The sequence below is a fragment of the Equus caballus genome, chromosome 1, assembly GCF_041296265.1.
Source record: "Equus caballus isolate H_3958 breed thoroughbred chromosome 1, TB-T2T, whole genome shotgun sequence".
NCBI classification, from domain to species: Eukaryota; Metazoa; Chordata; class Mammalia; order Perissodactyla; family Equidae; genus Equus; species Equus caballus.
In genome coordinates, this window is record NC_091684.1 from 96,541,208 (window position 1) to 96,547,891 (window position 6,684).

General features: G+C 38.5%; 1 long non-coding RNA gene across 1 annotated transcript in view; it reads right to left on the bottom strand.

The window, feature by feature from the left end:
- The window catches only part of LOC111774991 (uncharacterized), a 109,632-nt gene extending 103,894 nt beyond the window's left edge, over positions 1–5,738 (bottom strand). The window contains exon 1 of the long non-coding RNA XR_011438142.1: positions 5,670–5,738. This is a non-coding gene — a long non-coding RNA (uncharacterized lncRNA). The remainder of the gene's footprint in view (positions 1–5,669) is intronic.
- Between the last annotated feature and the right edge of the window lie 946 nt (positions 5,739–6,684).

Below are 6,684 nucleotides of genomic sequence, written 5' to 3' on the forward strand. Positions count from 1 at the left end.
CTAGGTATACCTAGAGGGCGCAAGATGAACCTGAAGTTTGATGCTATGTTAGATGCATGGTCGCCAATGTCTTCCTGGTCGTTAGTATTTTCTGATAACCCTTCCAAATGACCCTACCTTATCTGACTTCTATTTATCTTCCCACTCTCATTTAAGAGTATAACCATTTAAAGAAATTTTCCGTAATACAAAGCTAGTTGAGCGTCTTCTTTTAGCTCCTTAAGAACAGTGTATTCAGTTGAATAGGGTTCCCCCAAAATTTATGTCCACCGGGAACCTCAGAATATTACCTATTTGAAAGTAGAGTCTTTGCGGATATAATTAGTTAACTTGAGATGAGGTCATGTTGGATTCAGGTAGACTCCAAACCCAATAACTAGTGTTAAGAAGGTCATGTGAAGACACAGAGACACACAGGGAAGAGGACATATGACAGAGATTGGAGTGATTTAATTTCAAGTCAAGGAATGCCAGGATTTCCCAGAACAGCTAAAATCTGGGAGAAAGGAGAAAGGAATGGAACAGATTTTCCTTTGGAGTTTCCAGAAAGAACCAACCCTGCTGCCACCCTGATTTTGGATTTCAGACCTCCGAAACCAGGAGATCATAAATTTCTGTTGCGTGAGCCACCCAACTTGTGGCACTTTGTTACAGAAGCCTAGGAAACTAACACAACAGTATCTTTCATAGCCACACATTTTGCTTCTGACTCAGGGCATGGCACAAGATGAGTTCTCAGGAAATGATGGTTGATGGAAGATCAAAGCAAAAGGCAGATCTTTTGTGCAAGCTTGGTGCTAGGACTAGGGTTGATTAGTTTAGCTTGCTGAGTGTAATGCAGATTGAGCCCGAAAGATTAGATTAGAAACAGCACATGGCAGTCGTGCTTGTGGCCTAATAAGGACCTTCTGCTCAGAGAGACTCTGGGAGATGGGACAGAGATTTTCCCCACTTTAGTGTCATGGAGAGAGTTGGTTGAGAGCCAAAAGAACTGGAGTATCACAATAGGAAACTGGGAAGTAACATGACCAATGCCTTAGGTTGGGAGAAGACCACAGAGTCTGAGCTTCAAGCCAAGTATTTGGAAGGGAGAGTAGGAAGCTCAGCACCAATGGAGAACTGGGATCTTGCAGGAGGAGCAGTGAAAGATGCCAGTTCTTAGCCACAAGGTGAATATATTTGAACACAGATAAAACAAACATGCCAGAACCTGTAGGAAGAGAGGAGAAATAATTTGTCAGGAGAGTTCCCAGAATCCTATAACCAGAGGAAACACTCTGTGCTTCTATTATTAGGACTTTAGCCTACATCAAATTGGGTACCACTTGTGATTCAATTACCTAGTCTCAGATGCCAGTAGAACTTGCAGAGTGAATGAGAATTCACTTCTTGGCACCCAGGAAGGCTTAACCTCTCTAATTTGGATGAGAATTTGGCTAAAAACATTTAGCTCATCTTGCCTTGAGAGCCAAGCGCAGTCATCCTATTCAGTGTTTACCTCACCAGTAAATGTTACTAAAGGGAAGCCTTTCTTTCTAACTTCAGGCCCGTCATTTTCCCGTTCCTTTTGTTTGCTTTGTCTTTGTGCACATGCATTGCTGGGCTAGAAGCCACTCTTGTTTCCCTTTTGCTAGAATCGTAAATCCAAACAAATAAAGTTGCTGTTTGGCATAACCACACATGAAGCCATCTCGGCAATTGGCGCCTGGATTCAAGCAAAACGAAAGGACTCCTGGATTGGAACTGGGGGGCTTGAAGATGACACCATGTGTGAGTCTGTTGTCTTTCAGCTTGGTGGCCCATGGCAGGAGACACCCATCATGGTTTCCCTTCGAGCTGTTGAAAATCCCAGCTGGGAGTTTTGATTCATCTCCATCACCTCCTTATCTGTTGGCAGATTGGGTTCAGGAGTCTCCTTACTGCTGATATGCTATGGTTGAGGCACAGATGTGGCAAGTCCAGCAAAGAGAAAGTCGGGAATGGAGGCTGGTTTGCTACAAAGTAGGCTGAAATATGGAGGGAATCAGGCAGAGTAACTGAAAAAAGGCTCGGGACACAAGGAAGGGAAGGAAGCTAATAGAATTCAAACTGCTAGATAGTGGCAGCTCCCATGTTTCTTTAAACAAGGACTTAGGGGCATCAATACGAACGGATGGGAAATTGCAGACAGCAGAGAACTCTAATGAAGCTGTAATAATGCAGTTCCTTAAATTGCAAAGGTAAAATCAACCACGCTTCCTGTGTTCTTCCCATGTGTTAAACACTGCTCTCAGTGCTTTATGCATACTGACCCATTTGATTGTCACAGCAAGGCTAGGAAGGCTAGGACTACTATTTTTATTTACAGATGAAGGAATTGAAGCAAGGTCACGCAGCCAGAAAGCGGCAGTTCTGGGGCCACAAAGCCCCACGGCATGGCCCCAGGGTCCATCCTCTTCACCCCCAAGCTATATTCTGTTTCCTGCTGTGTGTTTATTTGTATCTGTCTAGCTGGTCATGGAGATAACATGATGACCCATCTTTGGCCCCTGATCACTGCCAGCTGCAGGTGAGGAATTGATGAGGGCGACAGGCTGACCACATAGTTTATTGAGTTAAAATTATATCATTTTTGAAATATTCATATGTTGATTAACAACTTGGAGTTATTTTATTTTTAGGTATATAAAATATTATTTTCAAAAATATTTTTTGTGATTTTTTCTAAAACAAAATGATGATGTCTTTCTGTGTACCTTAAAACGAAATGAAGGAAAACAAACTCTATATTGATTATCTGAAATAAAAAAAATTAAACAAAATAATGGACTCTTGGCATTACTCATGTATCAATTTTATAGCTTATCTATCTCATTAGTATTTTTGAAGATTGTACTTTTTAAAAAATATTCATTTTTTTTGTGAAGAAGATTGGCCCTGAGCTAACACGTGTTGCCAATCTTCTTCTTTTTGCTTGAGGAAGATTGTCCCAGAGCTGACATCTGTGGCAATCTTCCTCTGTTTTGTATGTGGGATACCTCCACAGCATGGCTTGATGAGCAGTGTGTAGGTCCACACCTGGGAGCCGAACCCCCAAAACTCGGGCTGACGAAGCAGAGTGCGTAAACTTAACCGCTACACCACCAGGCTGGGCCCTCATATGGTCATATTAATTATTTTTTTTGTCTGACAAGTCCTTCAAGGTTGCATTTTATGGTTAACAAATTTCAAATTGTTGACATTTTCAATTAATCCTTCTCTATTGATCACAATATTTTTTTAATGAAAAAGTACAGTCATTCTAAGAGCTGAGATACTTGGTCATTTCAAAGATAATGTTTACGTTTAGCAGTCTAAATGGAAGTTACTCATAATTCTATTTTTGTAATAAAATTGATATCTATTTTAGACTGTATTTTTTCCCAGGACTGTTATTTTGCCTGAATCAAGTGTAGCTTTCTTTGAAAAATATTTTTATGACTAAAATCTCATCAAATTATTTTGAGTGTTTCACCAAACGTGGATGCCCCAGAACCAGAGGACATCTCGATTTCATTCTGCTCTGGTGTTGAATATCAATTTATCAAAACAAAAACAGGGGCTTTACTAAAAGATTCTTCCCACAGTTGAGATACTTGAAAGAGCAATTATAAAATTTAAAAATTAAATCTTGAACACCATTTGAATTCTCTTTGTTTAAGTTGCTCAGTTCACTGTTGCTTTGGCAGGATTTGGTTTAAATGTCTTCCTGTTTGCAAGCTTTGCTTTGAAATTCTAAATTTGCTCAAAACTCAAGGCTGAATTTTTTTGGTACTCCATTTGTTGAATATGATGCTTAAAGATTTACAGCTGACTTTTAATAAAATGCATGCCAGATTTAGAAGACTCATTTAAACAAAGTTTAACACCTTTGTGGACATTTAAGTTGATTTACAAAATAGTTCTTCAAATGCTCAAACAATTATGAAATTTGGCTAATGTTAAGCAACAAAGAGTGAATATGTGTTGCCAAGCTGAATTTTTGTAGTCAACGTTTTTTTTCATGCTAATTCTGTAATTCATTTGCTCTGTGGATGCATAAACATTCATATATTTTGACCATAGTTTCTACCTCAACCATTAGAATATTGGTGCTTCTTTGAAAGCAACTGGGAATTATGGTTATACCGCAAACAATTCTAAGTACATATTTTTGCTCTATTGGTCCATTAACTAAGTAAAAAGAGGGCTTTTTTTTTGCCATGAGACTGTGCCTCCCTAAAATTTTTATTTGTAGTTTTCTGATAAAACAAATTAATTCACAAAGTTGAATTTTTAGTTGAATTTAAAATTGTATTCACAATAACATCAGACGTTTCACCTTCAATAGAATGAACATCTAACAACTCTTTATTAGCTTCTCTGAATGGACTAAAATTTGACCCCTTATTAGAATTAACTTGATCTTTTTTCTTTTTGAAACATCCAATAATACCTACATAAGTCTCACCCCTTTTAACTACTTGCAGAATCTATCTTCTGCTGTTGAAGACAAATTACTAGCAACTGTTCTTTACTACTTTGCATATGCATAAAAAACTTGGAATCAAATATAAATGAAACTAATTTAGAAGAATCAGCCATTTGATCTAAATGAAAAGTCATGTTTCGTTATGTAAATATAATTTCTGCAGTGAATGCATTAAATCATCATCTACAGGCATTGTTTTAAAAAATGGCAAATTTTGAGGTTGGTTGCTAAGGCTTAGTCAAATTTTTGTCTTCTTGCTTTGATGTGATCAATGCTATCTTTATAGTCCCCATTGTGAAATATAAAAAAAGACCAGCAAGTGGAAGGTAAATTCAGTGAAATTACAGAGGTCTGACATGTGGATGAAATTTTCAGAGATCCTGTGGTTTATGGCATGTTGGTTATTTTCTCCAAAATGAAGGACATGTTGCTCATGTCCATAGAAAGACGCACAAAGCCATTTTGTGTGGGCAATTTTAGATTATGGAGGTTATATATACTAGACTTGAATGTCTTTTTTGAACAATTTACTAATCGATAAATCTACTGTTTTTGAGAGGGACATAGAGCAAAAGAAGTTCAGAAGCAGATCTGGACTCCTGTTTTTTCATTTATGCCTTAAAATGCAGCAGATCCAATGGAACTTGAAATATCTGTGGTCTTTTTTGGTTTTTTTTGCTGAGGAAGATTTGCCCAGAGCTAACATCCACTGCCAATCTTCCTTTTTTTTTTTAGCTTGAGGAAGGTTAACCCTGAGCTGGAATCTGTGCCAATCTTCCTGTATTTTGTATATAGGCCACCGCCGCAGCATGGCTGTCTGTGCCCAGGATCTAAACCCGTGATCCTTGGGCTGCCAAAGTGGAGCACACTGAACTTAAGCACTATACCACAGGGCCACCCCGAAGCTTCTGTGTTTCTTAAGGATGCTGTATGAAGCCCTTGGAAAACTATGACAGGAGAATAACACACAAAATCACTAAGATGTTGGAGCAAAGACGTGAGTCTTCTAGAGACAACTATCCCACCCTCCTTTTCTACTTTACTGAGGTGAAATTTACATAAGATAAAATTCACCACCTTAAAGTGAACCATTCAGTGACATTTAGTACATTCACAGTGTTGTGCAACCAGCTCCTCTAGTTTGAAAACATTTCCATCATTCCAAAATAAAACCCCTTACCCACTAAGCAGCTTCTTCTCATTCTCTCCTACAGTCCCTTGAAACCACCAACCTGCGTTCTGTCTCTATGATTTGTCTATTAAAGAAATTCTACATAAATAGAATCCTGCGACATTCTACACCTTTAGTGTCTGGCTTCTTCACTTAGCATATTTTCAAAGTTCATCTGTGTTGTAGGGTACTCCACTCCTTTTTCTTGGCTGAATGATAGTCCATTTTCTAGACAATAATTTCTTTATCCAGTCATCGGTTGAGGGACATTTGGGCTGTTTCCACCTTTGAGTGCTGCTATATGCATGCATGTACATGTACATTTTTGAGTCTCTGTTTTAAATCCTTTTTGGAGTATATACCCGAGAGAAGGATTTCAAGGTCATATGATCATTCTATATTTATTTTTTTGAGGAATTGCCAAATTATTTCCAATAGCAGCTGAATCATTTTATATTCCCATCAGCAATGTGTGAAGGTTCCAGGATCTCTGCAACCTTGTCAACACTTGATATTTTCTATTTTTTTAAATTATAACCATCCTAGTGGTTGTGAAGTGGTATCTTTTTACAGATTTGATTTGCAGTTCCCTAATGAATAATGGTGTTGAGCATATGCTATTGGCCATATAACTTATAATGGCCATACAAGTGGCCATTCTTCTTTGGAGAAATGTCTATTCAAGTCTTTTGCCCTTTTAAAATTTGGGTTGTCATTTTACTGCTGGATTGTAAGAGTTATTTGTATAGGGGCCAGCCAGGTGGCACAGTGGTTAAGTTTGCAAGTTCCGCTTCTCAGCGGCCTGGGGTTTGCCGGTTGGGATCCCAGGTGTGGACATGGTACCACTTGGCACACCATGCTGTGGTAGGCATCCCACGTATAAAGTAGAGGAAGATGGGCACGGATGTTAGCTCAGGGCCAGGCTTCTTCAGCAAAAACGAGGAGGTTTGCCAGATGTTAGCTCAGGGCTAATCTTCCTCAAAAAAAAAAAAAGAAAAGAAAAAGAGTTATTTATATATACTTG